The following is a 17552-nucleotide window of genomic DNA, read 5'->3' on the forward strand; positions in this document are numbered from 1 at the left end:
ATAGGAAACAATGGTGCTGCGTTAGGAGCTGAACGCGGCTTTTTTGCAGGTGTTAGGTTTTTTTTCAGCTCAAACAGCCCCATTGTTTCCTATGGGGGAATCGTGCACGAGCACGTTTTTGAGGCTGGCCGCGTCCGTAAGCAACTCTGGTATCGAGAGTTGCAGTTGCGTTAAATATGCTCTACGCTCCTTTTTTGGAGCCTAACGCAGCCTTTATGTGGACTCTCAATACCAGAGTTATTTTTATGGTGCGGCCAGAAAAAAGCCAGCGTTAGCTACGCGGGTCCTTACCGACAAAACTCTAAATCTAGCCGTAAGATAGTTACAATATTACTAATAATTATATTGTAGCTATTTTAGGATTTATTTTTATTTTATAGGCAAATTTGAATTTATTTTAACTAGTTATTAACTATTTAATAGCTACCTAGATAAAATAAAGACAATTTTACCTGTAAAATAAAAACTAACCTAAGTTACAATTACACCTAACACGACACTATCATTATATAAATTATTCCTATTTAAAAATAAATACTTACCTGTAAAATAAAGCCTAAGATAGCTACAATGTAATTAATAATTACATTGTAGCTATTTTAGGATTTATATTTATTTTACAGGTAACTTTGCATTTATTTTAACTAGGTAGAATAGTTATTAAATAGTTATTAACTATTTAATAACTACCTAGCTAAAATAAATACAAAATTACCTGTAAAATAAATCCTAACCTAAGTTACAATTAAACCTAACACTACACTATCATTAAATAAATTAAATTAATTAACTAAAAATACCTACAATTAAATACAATTAAATAAACTAACTAAAGTACAAAAAAATAAAAAAAAATAAGTTACAAAAAATAAAAAAAATATTACAAGATTTTTAAGCTAATTACACCTAATCTAAGCCCTCTAATAAAATAACAAAGCCCTCCAAAATAAAAAAATGCCCTACCCTATTCTAAATTACGAAAGTTAACAGCTCTATTACCTTACCAGCCCTTAAAAGGGCCTTTTGCGGGGCATGCCCCAAAGTATTCAGCTCTTTTGCATGTTAAAAAAATACAACCCCCCCAACATTAAAACCCACTACCCACATACACCTACTCTAACCCAAACCCCCCTTAAATAAACCTAAAACTACCCCCCTGAAGATCATCCTACCTTTAGCTGTCTTCAGCCAGCCGACCACCGATGGAACAGAAGAGGACATCCGCAGCGGCCGAAGTCATCATCCAAGGGGCGCTGAAGAGGTCTTCCATCCGATAGAAGTCTTAATCCAAGGAGCGCTGAAAAGGTCTTCCATCCGATAGAAGTCTTCATCCAGACGGCATCATAAATCTTTATCCATCCGGAACAGAGCCATCTTCAAAGCAGCCGACGCAGAGCCATCTTCATCCACCGATGCCTACTCGCCGAATGAATATTCCTTTAAGTGACGTCATCCAAGATGGCGTCCCTTGAATTCCGATTGGCTGATAGGATTCTATCAGCTAATTGGAATTAAGGTAGGAAAAATCTGATTGGCTGATCCAATCAGCCAATCAGATTCAAGTTCAATCCGATTGGCTGATCCAATCAGCCAATCAGATTGAGCTTGCATTCTATTGGCTGTTCCGATCAGCCAATAGAATGCAAGCTCAATCTGATTGGCTGATTGGATCAGCCAATCAGATTTTTCCTACCTTAATTCCGATTGGCTGATAGAATCCTATCAGCCAATCGGAATTTGAGGGATGCCATCTTGGATGACGTCACTTAAAGGAGTATTCATTCGGCGAGTAGGCATCGGTGGATGAAGATGGCTCCGCGTTGGCTGCTTTGAAGATGGCTCCGCTCCGCTCCGGATGGATGAAGATTGAAGACGCCGCCTGGATGAAGACTTCTATCGGATGGAAGACCTCTTCAGCGCCCCTTGGATGAAGACTTCTATCCGATGGAAGACCTCTTCAGCGCCCCTTGGATGATGACTTCGGCCGCTGCGGATGTCCTCTTCTGTTCCATCAGTGGTCGGCTGGCTGAAGACGGCTAAAGGTAGGATGATCTTAAGGGGGGTAAAGTTAAGTTTATTTAAGGGGGGTTTGGGTTAGAGTAGGGGTATGTGGGTGGTGGGTTTTAATGTTGGGGGGGTTGTATTTTTTTTAACATGCAAAAGAGCTGAATACTTTGGGGCATGCCCCGAAAAACGCCCTTTTAAGGGCAGGTAAGGTAATAGAGCTGTTAACTTTCATTATATAGAATAGGGTATGGCATTTTTTTATTTTGGGGGGCTTTGATATTTTATTAGGGGGCTTAGATTAGGTGTAATTAGCTTAAAAATCTTGTATTTTTTTTTATTTTTTGTAACTTAGTTTTTTTTATTTTTTGTACTTTAGTTAGTTTATTTAATTGTATTTAATTGTAGGTATTTTTAGTTAATTAATTTAATTTATTTAATGATAGTGTTGTGTTAGGTTTAATTGTAACTTAGGTTAGGATTTATTTTACAGGTAATTTTGTATTTCTTTTAGCTAGGTAGTTATTAAATAGTTAATTACTATTTAATAACTATTCTACCTAGTTAAAATAAATACAAAGCTACCTGTAAAATAAATATAAATCCTAAGATAGCTGCAATGTAATTATTAATTACATTGTAGCTATCTTAGGGTTTATTTTACAGGTAAGTATTTAGTTTTAAATAGGAATAATTTATTTAATGATAGTGTAGTGTTAGGTGTAATTGTAACTTAGGTTAGTTTTTATTTTACAGGTAAATTTGTCTTTATTTTAACTAGGTAGCTATTAAATAGTTAATAACTATTTAATAGCTATTGTGCCTAGTTAAAATAAATAGAAATTTCCCTGTAAAATAAAAATAAATCCTAAAATAGCTACAATATAATTATTAGTTATATTGTAACTATATTAGTGTTTATTTTATAGGTAAGTATTTAGTTTAAAATAGGATTAATTTAGTTAATAGGAGTAATTTTATTTAGATTTATTAAAATAATATTTAAGTTAGGGGGGTGTTAGGGTTAGACTTAGGTTTAAGGGTTAATTAGTTTAATATAGATGGGGCGGTACAGGGGGGGCATGATAGTGGTTAATAGGTATTATGTAGGTGGCGGCGGGGTCCGGGAGCAGCGGTTTAGGGGTTAATAAGTTTATTAGAGTGGTGGTGGGCTCCGGGAGCGGCGGTTTAGAGGGTAATACATTTATTTAGTTGTGGCGGTGTAGGGGGGGCAGATTAGGGGTGTTTAGACTCGGGGTACATGTTAGGGTGTTAGGTGTAGACAGCTCCCATAGGAATCAATGGGATGTCGGGCAGCAGCGAACATGAACTTTCGCTATGGTCAGACTCCCATTGATTCCTATGGGATACGCCGCCTCCAGGGCAGCGGATTGAAAACCAGGTACTCCGGGCCGGAAAAGTGCCGAGCGTACCTGGTAGTCATTTGATAACTAGCAAAAGTAGTCAGATTGTGCCGAACTTGCGTTCAGAACATCTGGAGTGACGTAAGAATCGATCTGTGTCGGACTGAGTCCGGCGGATCGAAACTTACGTCACTATATTCTACTTTTGCTGGGCAGCAGGGCTTGATAACTTAGGCGAATCAGCCTCGCCACAAATACGCTGCGGAATTCCATCGTATTTGAGGTTGACAGCTTGATAACTAGAGGCCAAAGTGTAACGCAGGCTGCACCAAAAACATATACTTTATTTACAGCTTTATAAACTCAGTGGAATCTCTCCTAATACAGAGTGCAGCTGTGTAGCTAATACATAGACAGAGGAAACACAAGTCAAAACAAAGATACTGTATATCTAAACAGACGTCTGTTAAATTATTTAACACCATATAGTAAACTTTAACTTCAATAAAGGCATGTCTGAGAGCGAAAGGGGACAAGCTTGAAAAATATACAAAAAAACACACTATGCAAATCGCAAATGATGTTATAAACTGGAGCACATAAGTGCCTAGGTACGCTCCTTGTATTGTCCTAGAAATAGACAGCTAAGTGTAATGAAAGTTACTAGGTGTGGGGAGCACTTACTGCAACTGCACGCTCCAATCCAGCATGGAGAGAATAATCAAATAGTTCCAATTTTTTAACAGATAAAGCTAAGATTTACCAAAATCTCCAGTCTCTGGGCAAATCAATCAAACAGTAGCCTCTTTGCTTGGCTTAGGACACAACCGGGACCTCCTTCTTCCTCCAGATTTGGTTTTTATCACTTGTACTGTGTCTTTGTTATTGCAAGTGTAATCCTCTGCTGCAGTGATTTTACCTTCTCCTGCCTCTGCTCTTGAGTATTGAAACAACTCACTTGATGCACAGACATCAGACTGACGAAGCCCCTAAGACGGCCCACAAAGGGGAGGGGCGAAACATGTCATCAACCCTGTAATCGTTACTCACCTGTGAGCTGTTTGGTTATGGTGAACCAAGCCCTCCATGCGGTGTCTGTGCATCAAGTGAGTTGTTTCAATACTCAAGAGCAGAGGCAGGAGAAGGTAAAATCACTGCAGCAGAGGATTACACTTGCAATAACAAAGACACAGTACAAGTGATAAAAACCAAATCTGGAGGAAAAAGGAGGTCCCGGTTTTGTCCTAAGCCAAGCAAAGAGTCTACCGATTGATTGATTTGCCCAGAAACTGAAGATTTTGGTAAATCTTAGCTTTATCTGTGAAAAACAGGAACTATTTGATTATTCTCTCCATGCTGGATTGGAGTGTGCAGTTGCACTAAGTGCTCCCCACACCTAGTAACTTTCATTACACTTAGCTGTCTATTTCTAGGACAATACAAGGAGCATGCCAAGGCACTTATGTGCTCCAGTTTATAACATCATTTGCGATTTGCATAGTGTGTTTTTTTGTATATTTTTCAAGCTTGTCCCCTTTCACTCTTAGACCTGCCTTTATTGAAGTTAAAGTTTACTGTATGGTGTTAAATAATTTAACAGACGACTGTTTAGACAGTATCTTTATTTTAACACGTGTTTTCTCTGTCTATGTATTAGCTACACAGTCGCATTCTGTATTAGGAGAGATTCCACTGAGTTTATAAAGCTGTAAATAAAGTATATGTTTTTGGTGCAGCCTGTGTCACACTTTGGCTTTTGTTATAAATCTGCATTAGCCCTTCCTTTTTATGGTATATTATTATAATATTTTGTGACTGCTTGCACAATCACTTTCGGTGATTTACACGAAATAGCCCACACAATGAGTGCCACCAACCCCATTATTAGTCATTTTTATATTTAACTGTAAATGTCCTAGCCTCTTGTGGAGTTCCTAAAGTAATAGTTTCGTTTTCATTAAAAAGTTTAATTTTTGCCTGATATATTAGTCTTGCAGAGAGACCAAAATGAATCAGGTTAGTAAAATATGGTGCCATTTCTTTACGTTTTGAAGCTGTCTCAGATGAAAAATCTTGAAACGGCAATATTTTATTATGTTGGATTTCTAAATTTTAAATTTTCCTATATGCTCTCAAAATATTAACTTTGTCTTGAAAGTTCAGGTATTTAATCATAATAGGCCTTTTTGTGGGGTGTTTTCTGGTAGATTTTTCAAAGTGCCTATCCTATGCGCTCTTTCTATGCAGATAGTATATTCCTGTAGATTAAGACCAAGTAATTGAGGTAGTGTTATAGCAGCAAAATATATCTGATCCTGATAACTGGGGCTCTCTGGTAGACCGACTACTTTTAAATTATTCCGGAGTGACCTCTCTTCTAGGTCTTCTAATTTGTCGCTATGTTCACATATTTTATTTGTATGTTCCTGAGAAATTTGTTCTTGTTTAATCGAGTCCTTAATATCTGAGATTCTGGACTCAGCCTCAGATAGTCTAGAAGTAAAAATTTTCATATCTGCAAAAAGTGAAGACAACTCATTTTTAATTTAGTCAAATTGAGGTAATAGTGTCTGTGCTACTTGTTTAGAAATCTCAGCAATGTCAGATTTATTAATATTAACACTATTGGCCTCTATTCTAAGGTCTGGTTTAGCTTCAAAACTATTCCTAGGTCTCCTGTCCTTGCTTTTTGCTGGCATTGCAGGTGCTTGCTTTAAGTGAAAAATATTTGTCCATATATAATGAAAGAGGTTACATCTATTACATATAGAAGATTGTGATAAGGGAAAAACAGAGTGAGAGAGAAAAAGAAAAAAGAGGTAGTGTAGGTACCTAACTTGTGATTGGTGCCTAAAATGTGGTGTACGTGAAAAAGTGTTGTTGAAAACTATGTGCAGAGCAAACCTAATGTTATAAGGGGAATTGATCCCTGTGTGAGAGCAAAATCCGCTTGTTAAAATTTATATAAGTAGCTCTACACAGGCAAAAGTAATTATTTCAAAATGTGTATCCAATCAGAAATGTTAGATATTACGTGACATAGTCTCTTTATGAGAGAAGGAAAAACAGAGATGATATAATCTACTTATATGATATAGTCTTAGCAGCTATTACTACACCATCACTCAACTGTAACAAACCCAGGCAAGGCCTATTGTCCTCAGGGAATGGAGGATAACGGCGGTTCCTCCGTTCCCTCCCCTAAAAGACTAGCAGCTCCAGAGGGACTCCCCAGTACCCCTCCTGCTCTGAAGCGGTACCTGAAGCGAATAGTGATGTCACTTCCGGCCGCGCATGAGCCCTGCTATGTTAATTTCCCTTCCGGACCCTGCAGGCCACCATCCAGGGGTGTAGGCCTCTACAGGCATTCTGGTACTCGAGGTTCCCCCTCTCCTTCCCCCTGCATTACACTCCCCCCGTGCCTAACAGTATTTGGCCCTTCCCCTGCCCCTAAGAAATGATCAGGGGCATCTGGCTGGGTTAGCCCACATCCTATCAGGCCCCCCCCCCTCTCCTGGCCAATTACCGCTCCTTCCCTTTCCACCCTTGTCCCCCTCCCAGACCCGATCCCTCCCCTCAGATGCATCAGGCAGGGGAGGCTGTCTCAGTTACCACCACTATTAGCAGTCTGCAGGCCAAGGGGCTCCCCGCGTCCCACTGGGCCAACGAGCCCTCCCCTAGTATCCTGTTTGATACCACATCCCAGGGCCACCCCTCAGCTGTCCCCTCTTATAAACACCATAGCCTTCCCAGCTATAGATGGCGCATCCCTCCATCACCCCAATATTATTACCTTTCTCTGCCTGTTCCTCCCTCGGGGGGGCTGCCCCCCCCACATTTCCACCCACTACCCCCCCTAGGGTATTCCCCTCCCCCTCATACGTTGCTCCCCACCCACACTCCCCATCTCAGCACTATGGCAGCCACCACAAAAAATGGATCGCACCAGGTTTGCAAGGACAAATCTCAAATGCAGATGAGGAATACAGGTCTCAAAGGAGTGCAGAAGGAAGCACACAATAGGGGATATGCAGGGATAAGATGGCAACAACCAAGGGATTGAGTGAGTATAACAACTTACGTGTTATAAGTGACTCGGACACGGACAGCTATGGGTCGGAATCTGATTCAGATGTAGAGGGGAAGGACAGGAACAAGTGTGATAAGATAAGACAAGCATAGTCCAATAGACAGGAAAAGCGGGGACACAACAGAGGCAAAGGTAAATGACTCCTTAAAGGGGTATATCAAACAAATAGAGGTTATGGGGGAAATTGCGAAATTAGCAGAGAGGTCAGGTATCCCCTGCGAACTGGATCCATTATGGGATCATTTGAAACAAAAAACTATAAGAAAAGCTAGGCTGGGCCGGTACATTGATGTGTTCCAGTTAACCAAGGAGGCAGTAAAAGATAGAGATTAAAAAGGGTGATAAATCGCAAAGTAAAAATGACGCCCCTAGGAGGGACATTGTACAATGGATGAAGGGTTTTTTAATATACGCAGCATGCTACTTGAAAGATAGACCCACACAGGGGGAGAGGCTAACTAGATATATGAATACCATACTGGAGGTATACACTAGGCATACCATACTGGAGGTATACACAACTTTTGGAGGTCAGGCATGGAGGAATTATGACACAGAATTTAGAAAAAAAAATGGGAAAAGCAAGCAACAAATATTTTGGGAGAAAAGAATTGGACATGTGGACTAGGCTAGTTAAACCGGATGGTATTCATAGGCAGAAGGGGAGTTATTATGGTAACAACTGGGGAAATAACACAACGGAGGAGGGTAATAAAAAGATATGTATATAACAACAAAAAACATGAAAGACAAAACTGCAGTTTTAAACACACATACAGATACTCTAAGGGAACTCACCCAGGAGCCGACTGTAATAGAAACACCAGGCGGCCCTTTCAGCCCACCCAAGGCAAGGGAGCCAGCCAGGACCAAACTAACCCCATTCATCTATACACCCCGCTCCATATCCCAGTAATCATAACAATGCTAAGAACCAAAAAAAACATTAAACGAGCCATCTTTCTGTCGGAGGCATTTACGAATGGCTTCTGTATACCAACGTGAGGAGAGATTAAAATGGGGAAATCCCGTAACTTAATATCAGCTTACCAATACCCCAAGGTGGTGAGAGAGAAACTTACAAAAGAGGTTAAGATTGGGAGGGAAGCTGGTCCATTTGATAAACCACCATTAGTCGATATGGTAATTTCACCAGTAGGGATAGTGCCAAAAAAAGAGCGAGGGAAATTTAGACTCATTCATCATTTGTCCGCTCCGAAAGGAACTTCAGTAAATGACGCGATAGATGAACAGCTATGTGCAGTTAAATACCAATCCTTTGATCAGGTGGTCTAAATGATAAAAAAGTTAGGGCCAGGCGCAGAATAGGGCAAAATAGACATTGAAGCGGCTTTTAGATTTCTCCTGTGACATCCGCAGAGCTATAGGTTGATGGGAATCAAATTTCAAGGGCATTTCTATGATCATTGTTTACCGATGGGTTCGCACAATATCCTGCGCATACTTTGAGGAGTTCAGTTCATTTATACATAACATGCTGGTGGAGAGAACAGGGTTAGTCAGTATAGCGCACTACTTAGATGATTTTTTGATTGCAGGGGAAAGTAGAACAGAGCAGTGCAGCTTGATAATGTCCAAGCTCCAATCACTTCTCAAACAGTTGGGATCCCAATAGCACAGGATAAGACAGAGGGCCCTGTAACTTCACTGACATTCCTGGGGATACAAATAGATACAAGGGTGCAAAAGTTCAGCCTTCCCCAAGACAAATTGGAAAAGTTGGGGAATCACTTAGTTAAGGCAAACACATGAAGTTATATAACACTCAGATACAGTCGCTGGTAGGACCTTTGAACTTTACATGTAAGGTTATACCCATGGGTAGGGTTTTCAACAGGCATTTGGAACAAGCTACAGCAGGCTTTAATAACCCAAAAAGCATCATAAAATTGACTAAAGATATGAGAGAAGACATACAGATGTGGGTAATCTTCATATAACAGTTTAATGGAGTTAGAATCTGGCAGGAGGGTCCCCACTCCAACCAGACACTTCACTTGTTCATGGACGCAGCAGGTTCCCATGGGTTCAGAGCTTATTTAAATGGGCAGTGGTCCAATGACACATGGCCAAACAACTGGGTGGAAATAGGAGCTACAAAAAATCTCACACTTTTGGAACTTTTCCCAATAGTGGTCGCTTTTGAAGTTTGGCATCACCTTTTAAGTGACAAAAGTGTGAGATTTTGGACTGACAACATGAATGTAGTGCATGCAATTAACAATTAAGCTGTTAAGGTTGTTAGTACTTATGCAAAGTAACATCACATTTACGGCAGTAAACCCGGGGTAAAAAACATATTAGTTATCTCGGGGGAAATAGGATGTGTTCTGGAAACTTGCACCTAACGCAGAGAAAATTAGAACAGCTTGTCCATGCTATCTTTGGCAGGTTGTGAATCCGAAAACATCCTTAGGGATTTGGTAAGACAATCCCTCGCCCCCAGAAAGTGGAACAATTACAGAAGGTACTGGGGGGAATGGGTCTCATTCATGAATCAAAACCACACACAAGTAGATTCCCTTACCGTGATCTGCGAATACATGGCAAATCAAAGGAAGGGGTTAAAAAAGCTTAATAAAAGCAAAATTAGCCACAGTTTCATTCTTTAATCAACTAAGGGGACACACGGACCACACTAATGAGTTTATGGTTAAGAAAGTTGTGAAAGGGTGGGATAAGGGTAACCCAAGAAAAGACCAGAGGGAACCCATAACGAAAGACAGGCTGGTTTTAATTTTAAAGAAAATAAAATACATTTGTAAAGGCAAATTTGAAACAACATTATTCTGTGCAGTTTACTCATCAGCATTCGCAGGGGCGTTTAGAGTGAATGAAGTGGTAGCAAAAAGTAAGAAAGACCTGGAAGGGGGATTACAATTTGATCAAGTACATTGGTACCAAGACTCCATCATGGTATACGTCAGGAGGTCAAAAACTGGCTAAGAGGGGAAAGGATGTTGGGTATCCATTAATAAAGACATGGATAGGGAAACATGCCCGTTAAGAAATCTACATAGTTATATATTGACACTCGTCCAATGGGAAGGAAGCAATTATTTATTCATGCCAAAGGGGAACCAGTCTCTATTTTTCAATTCAGACAAATTTTGAAGTTAACAGTGCAGAATCTGGGTTGGGAGGCCGCCAGGTATAATACGCACTCCTTTAGAATAGGAGCAGCGACATCAGCTTCCTTAAAGGGGGCAACAGAAGAGCAGATCAAGAAGCTAGGCAGGTGGAGGTCAAACTTTTTCAAGACATACGTAAGACCATTAAAAAAAAAAAACGTAGTCGGTGTTTCTTAGCTATAGATAAGGTTAGTTAACAGTAGAGCATAATAAGCAAGGGTTTTCTTAAAAAAAATATATATATAGGTGTGTGTTAATAACATTTCGTGGAAAACGGTAAATATTTAATTAAAAGCTTAGTAACAATGGATAAGTGGTAACTATTCCCTGTTTTTTCTCCATTTCACACAGGCGTAACGGAGAGGTGATAATTGTTAAGTCCGCCGCAATTAAGGGGGGTTTAGTTAGGAGACTCATTGCCGTTACTGATATGTACCAAAATAAAGTGACCTTTTTGCCACCAAAATGGTGTTGTGTGTTTATTGGTAAGGGGGTCTAAGGTGGTTGCCAAAGAGGAGTTTTGGCTACAGTGGGTACATAGTTACGAAAGAGACAGTTGGCCCTAAAACACTTATGAGTGTGGAGTGCCACATAGGCAGGGAGTACAGTAAGTGGCCGGGACAATGAGAGAGTTAACATGGCCAGCAGCTCTGCACTCCCTGAGAGCAAGGGGGGTGGGGTGGTGGGAGCTGAGTGCAAACAAGAGTAAAAGGGGGTGGAAAAGGGGGGACGAATAGGGATAGGCCAAGGGAGGTTCCAGAGAGGGGGATAAGAGGGGATATAAGGGCTTACCTTTCTTTGTATCACCAGTTTCAACTTTGTCTTTTCCCACCCGCCCATCCACTAAGAATGAAATTATTACATGGAGTGTTAAAGCTGTTTTTTGTTTTACAGATAACCAAGCGTCAAAACGGTCATGGAGAGCAATGGGTCCAATTGATGAAACGAGAATGTTGTGCTAGTCGGTCGACAGATTATGGCAAATATGTTATTAGTTAATCCTTGGCCTATCCCCAACTGTCAGGTTGCATACCAAATGGGCGTAACTGTTGTTGGTAGAATGCAAACCCCCTGGGAGGCGGTAATGTGCGGCCAGTATTGGTGCACGGTTTGACCGAGTAACGCACAGGGTTTAAGTGGAAATATAGGTCTGTGACCCAGATGGGTGAGCCGGTTAAGTTTTTCCACATGCGCAATGCAGCGTTTTGGTGCGGTGTAAGTTAAGCACATAATAGGCTGGCTGGGGGAGCGCGGGCTCCCTCCATGTTTGAGAACAATTTGGTGATAATTGTTAAGTCCGCTGCAATTAAAGGGACACTAAACCCAAATTTTTTCTTTCATGATTCAGATAGAGCATGCAATTTTAAGCAACTTTCTAATTTACTCCTCTTATCAATTTGTCTTTGTTCTCTTGCTATCTTTATTTGAAAAAGAAGGCATCTAAGCTAAAGAGCCAGCAAATGTTTGGTTCAGAACAATGGACAGTACTTGTTTATTGGTGCTGTCCAATCAGCAAGGACAACTCAGGTTGTTCACCAAAAATGGGCCGGCATCTAAAATTACATTCTTGCTTTTCAAATAAAAATACCAAGAGAATGAAGAAAATTTGATAATAGGAGTAAATTAGAAAGTTGCTTAAAATTGCAGGCTTTATCTGAATCACGAAAGAATTTTTTTGGGTTCAGTGTCCCTTTAAGGGGGGTTTAGTTAGGGGACTCATTGCCGTTACTGATATGTACCAAAGTAAAGTGACCTTTTTACAAATGTTGCCACTGAAATGGTGTTGTGTGTTAAGGGGATCTAAGGTGGTTGCCTAAGAGGAGGTTTGGCTACTGTGGGTACATAGTTACGAAAGGGACAGTTGACCCTAAAACACTTACAAGAAAAAGAAGTCCCCTGGCAGCAGTGGGATTTGAACCCACACCTCTATAGAGACTGGAGCCTAAATCCAGCACCTTAGACCACTCAGCTACACTACCTTACTACTGACATACTTTGTATGACATCACAATTTTTAAGTACATAAACAAAAAAAGATCTATACATATATATGATAGATACAATTTCATTGCTGGTTGTTGCGAAGAATACACAGTAAAAAAAAGAATACCAGAAATTATCCCAGACTGAATCCTGAATTCACCAAGACTGCATTTTTCACACCTTCCAGGAATCCTTTAATAAAAAGTGTAAACTGCAGTTCACTTCTGCCTCTTCTTTAAAACCGTTGTTAAAAAGGTGATAACAGTCTAACACCTTAATCTGCAGCAAGGGCACTCATACTTTTAAAATTATGTAAGTTTTAAAAATCATGCAGTTTAAATTCAAGACTGAAAATGAGTCAAGTTTTATTTCATAGTAAAATATTGCTTTTTAAAAACATGGAAAATATATTCGGTAGATTAATTTATCTTTTAAATTTAAGATTTTTCTGCAAAAAAATACTTTGTGCATAGAAAAATTCACCAAAGCAGCTTATAAGACTGATGTAAAGAAAGCATTTTGAATTAAAAAAAAAACAGATTTGCAAAGAAATTGGACCAGAGTTATCCTTTGATAGCTCAGCTGGTAGAGCGGAGGACTGTAGTACTACATCAGTTGTCCTTAGATCTTTGGCTTGAAGAAACTTATGATTCTTTTATGCTTCATGTGAAACATGCTTAAAGGGACACTGAACCCAATTTTTTTTATTTTGTGATTCAGATAGAGCATGCAATTTTAAGCAACTTTCTAATTTACTCCTATTATCAAATTTTCTTCATTCTCTTTGTATGTTTATTTGAAAAGCAAGAATGTAAGTTTAGATGCCGGCCCATTTTTGGTGAACAACCTGGTTTGTCCTTGCTGATTGGACAGCACCAATAAACAAGTGCTATCCATGGTTCTGAACCAAACATTTGCTGGCTCTTTAGCTTAGATGCCTTCTTTTTCAAATAAAGATAGCAAGAGAACAAAGAAAAATTGATAAGAGGAGTAAATTAGAAAGTTGCTTAAAATTGCATGCTCTATCTGAATCATGAAAGAAAAAAAAATTGGGTTTAGTGTCCCTTTAATGCTTAGACAAAACTTGATGTGCTTTAGTTTTGCAATAAAAATAATTAACCTGGCAGCAGAGAGATATGAACCCACACTTCCGTAGAGAGTGAAGCCTAAATCCTGTGTCTTAGACCACTCAGCCACGCTACCTTACTACAGGCATCCATTGTCTGCTGCCAGATGATAGTATGGTGCTTGAACCAGAATAGTAGGTGCTACTGCTATACTGCTGGTTCTGGCCACTGCAAGCAGAGCCCTTAGAACCTTCGTAAATACTCTTGGAGCAGTAGCTAGACCAAACGGAAGTGCAAAGAACTGGAAGTACTGGTCCAGGAACGTAAACCATAGGAACTGGAGGTGTTCCTTGTGTATGGGAATGTGAAGGCAAGCATCCTTCAGGTCTATGGTGGTCATGAACTGTTCTTCCTGTACTAAGGGAAGGATGAACCTTATTGTCTCCATCTTGAACAAGGGGACAGAGGAATGTCCAAGCACAGAATCGGGTGAAAAGTTCCCTCCTTTGAGACCACAAAAAGATTTGTGTAGTATCCCAGACCTCTTTCTGCCAGAGGTACCGGGACAATGACTCCCAGGGAGGAAAGATCCCTCACACACCCTAAAAAGGCAACTCGCTTTTCTGGCCTTAAAGACAAGTTTGACAAGAGAAATCTGCCCTTGGGTAGATGAGACTTGAAACCTATCCTGTATCCCTGAGCGATGACCTCCAGAACCCACATTTTTTGCACATCCACAAACCAAACTTACGAAAAAAGTGACAGTTTGCTCCCTACCAGATCCAGAGCTGGATCGGGGGCTGCCCCTTCATGCCGACTTTGTTTCAGCTGGCTTCTTGTTCTTCTTGGATTTATTCCAGGACTGAGCTGGTATCCAAGATCCCTTGGTTTGTTCAGGCTTTGCGGAGGGCTGCTGACGTTGGGATTTATCAGAATGAAAGGAATGAAAATTAGGACCCTGTCCTTTAGGTAACCAGTAACTGTGGACCAAAAATAATTTTTCTCTTAAATGGGAGGGAAAGATGCCTAGATTTTGAAGTCATGTTGACTGACCAAGACTTCAGCCAAAGTGCCCTACGGGCTAGAACAGAAAAACCTGAAGCCTTGGCATTCAGGAGAAATATCTGCATATTTGCATCACAAATAAAAGAATTAGTCACTCTCAAGGCCTTAATTCTATTCTGGATCACTTTGAGGGGACCCTTCACCTCGATCAACTCAGATAAGGATTTGCACCAATAGGTAGCCCTACCAGCAACCGCTGCAACAGCCACTGCCGGTTGAAACAAATATCCTGCATGTTGAAACATCTTTCTTAGCAGACTTTCTAACTTCTTATCCAAACAATGAACTATCCTCAAGAGGGATAGTAATACGCTTAGCAAGTGTGGAGATAGCGCCATCCACCTTATGGATGGAACCCCACAATTCTAATTGAGAGTCCGGAACTGGGAACCGGGAATAATTTCTTAAAAGAAGAAGAAGGAGAAAAAGAAGAACCAAGTCTCTCCCATTCATTCTTTATAATATTTGCCATCTTAACAGGAACCAGAAAAGTCTGTGGAACAACCCTGTCATTGTAAACCTTATCTAATTTAGGAATGCAGGGTTCCTCAGGCAGCTTAGGCTCAGGAACCTCTAAAGTAGCCAAAACTTCCTTTAGCAGAAAGCATAAGTGTTCGATCCTAAATCTGAAATCTGGTTCCTCCGCAGCTGGAGGTTTAGAGGCAGCAGATTCCAACCCAGACAGAGCGTCCTCTGAAGTATCAGAGATGTCCTCATCAGCGGATAATCTGGTATCTGATAAATCCAACAAACTAGTAGATGACCCCTGGCAAGGATAGCATAATTTAACCTTTTGCTTGCGCTTAGTAGAGTGAGGTAAAGCACCAAAGGTTGCAGACACTGCCCTTTGTAATTGCTCAGCAAAATCTTGCTGTAAAAGGGCCCCTCCAGATAGAGGATTAGGAGTGCTACAGGAAGCTGCATGTGTATTAGGAGATGACTGTGGGGTGTGCACCTCACAGGACAGAGACTCCTCAGAGGTGGATGGCTAAGTGGTACTAAACATATTGACTTTCTTTGACAATATAACCTTATCGAGGCATGTGGAACATAATTGAGCAGGCGGGTATACCGTAGCCTCCTCACAATATAAACAGTTATTAGACTTAGGTAAAGAGGGAGTACCCTCTAACATTTCAGAGTCCTCCATAGCTTGCGCTTACAATCGGACTTATAGAAAAGGATAAAAGGCACCTTTATACCCCTTTGGCTGGGGCACTGACCACCTCCTATGACCCAGGCCCAACAGAGAAACCGCTTTGTCTACGGTAAACTGCATGGTCAGGAGGAAGAGGAAATAAGTGTGACCCCACCCGGTCACATGGTACACCATGCAGGACCGCCCCTGCTAATAGTAAAAAGCATGCCAAGCCTAACAGGCTGCGCTACAAAAATATGTTCCAACCACTACATGAGCCTCATCTCACACATATCGCAGCATAAAACATAATAAACAGAAAAACAATTATGTGATTAATCCCCTCTGTTCAATATTCCCCCTCTTTGGGTATTAACCCTTGATTCCATACAGATAAAAGGAGCCACACTGTGACACTTCATGCGTTCTCATGTGTGTAACAAAATGAAATGATCTTACCGGAATCTATGCCGTGGAACAGAAACACAGCCTCTCAAGTTTGATAGTCTTGTAGCATCGCTCCTGACATGAACTTGAGTGAGAAAAGCAGGCAGTAAAACTCGTCAACACTGATTGCTTAGGTGCTGTTAATATGGGTCTGGATGGGTTCGCAGAAAGTCTTTCCCTGCATCGCCAGACCCTAACTTTAATCAATGCTCTCCTTGAGAGGCTGACAAGACTACCTAAAACTCCAGTCCCATTCCGAAGGGTATATACCCTTCATAAGGAACTACTCCGTAATCTTCTGACACTTCCTGTGATGAAAGGCAAAGAATGACTGGGGGATGAGGGAAGTGGGGGAGGTATTTAAGCCTTGGGCTGGGGTGTCTTTGCCTCCTCCTGGTGGCCAGGTTCTGTATTTCCCACAAGTAAGGAATGAAGCCGTGGACTCTCCTCTTATTAAGAAGGAAATACACATTAATAAAAAGAATACTAGAAATTATCCCAGACTGAATCCTGAATTCAGCATTTTTCACACCTTCCAGGAATCCTTAAATAAAAAGTGTAAACTGCACTTCACTTCTGCCTCTTCTTTGAAACGGTTGTTGAAAAGGTGATAACAGTCTAACACCTTAATCTGCAGCAAGGGCACTCATACTTTTAAAGTTATGTTGGTTTTTAAAAACTATGCAGTTTAAATTCAAGACTGAAAATTAGTCATTTTATTTCATAGTAAAATATTGCTTTTTAAAAACATGGAAAATATATTCGGTAGATCAATTTACCTTTTAAATTTAATTCTGCAAAAAAATGCACCAAAGCGGCTTATAAGACTGATGTAATGAAAGCATTTTGAATTTAAAAAAAAAAAATTGTGAAGAAATTGGATCAGAATTAGCCTTCAATAGATCAGCTGGTAGAGCAGAGCACTGTAGTACTTTGTCAGTTACCCTTAAGTCGCTGTTTTGACTCTGGCTTGAAGGAACTTATGTTTCCATTATACTTCATGTAAAAAATGCTTAACCTTAGACAAAAAACATCCATACATATATATGACCGATACAATTTCATTGCTGAATGTTGTCCCTTTCACTGCTGCACCCCCCCCCCCCCCCCCCAGCTGACACAAAGGTTTTGGTTATCAACCAGGAAGTGTTTCTTTGATTGTTTTTACGGTTGTCTTTTTTTCTTTTTTATAATCCTTCTATCATTTAGATACATTTCACCCCTCCATCCTTTAGATCAGTG

General features: G+C 40.3%; 1 non-coding gene across 1 annotated transcript; it reads right to left on the reverse strand.

The window, feature by feature from the left end:
- Positions 1-12507: 12507 nt before the first annotated feature.
- TRNAL-UAG (transfer RNA leucine (anticodon UAG)) lies at positions 12508-12589 on the reverse strand. Its single transcript has one exon. It is a non-coding gene; the product is annotated as a tRNA-Leu (tRNA).
- Positions 12590-17552: the final 4963 nt, after the last annotated feature.

The sequence above is a fragment of the Bombina bombina genome, chromosome 5 (genome assembly GCF_027579735.1).
Source record: "Bombina bombina isolate aBomBom1 chromosome 5, aBomBom1.pri, whole genome shotgun sequence".
Lineage (NCBI taxonomy): Eukaryota > Metazoa > Chordata > Amphibia > Anura > Bombinatoridae > Bombina > Bombina bombina.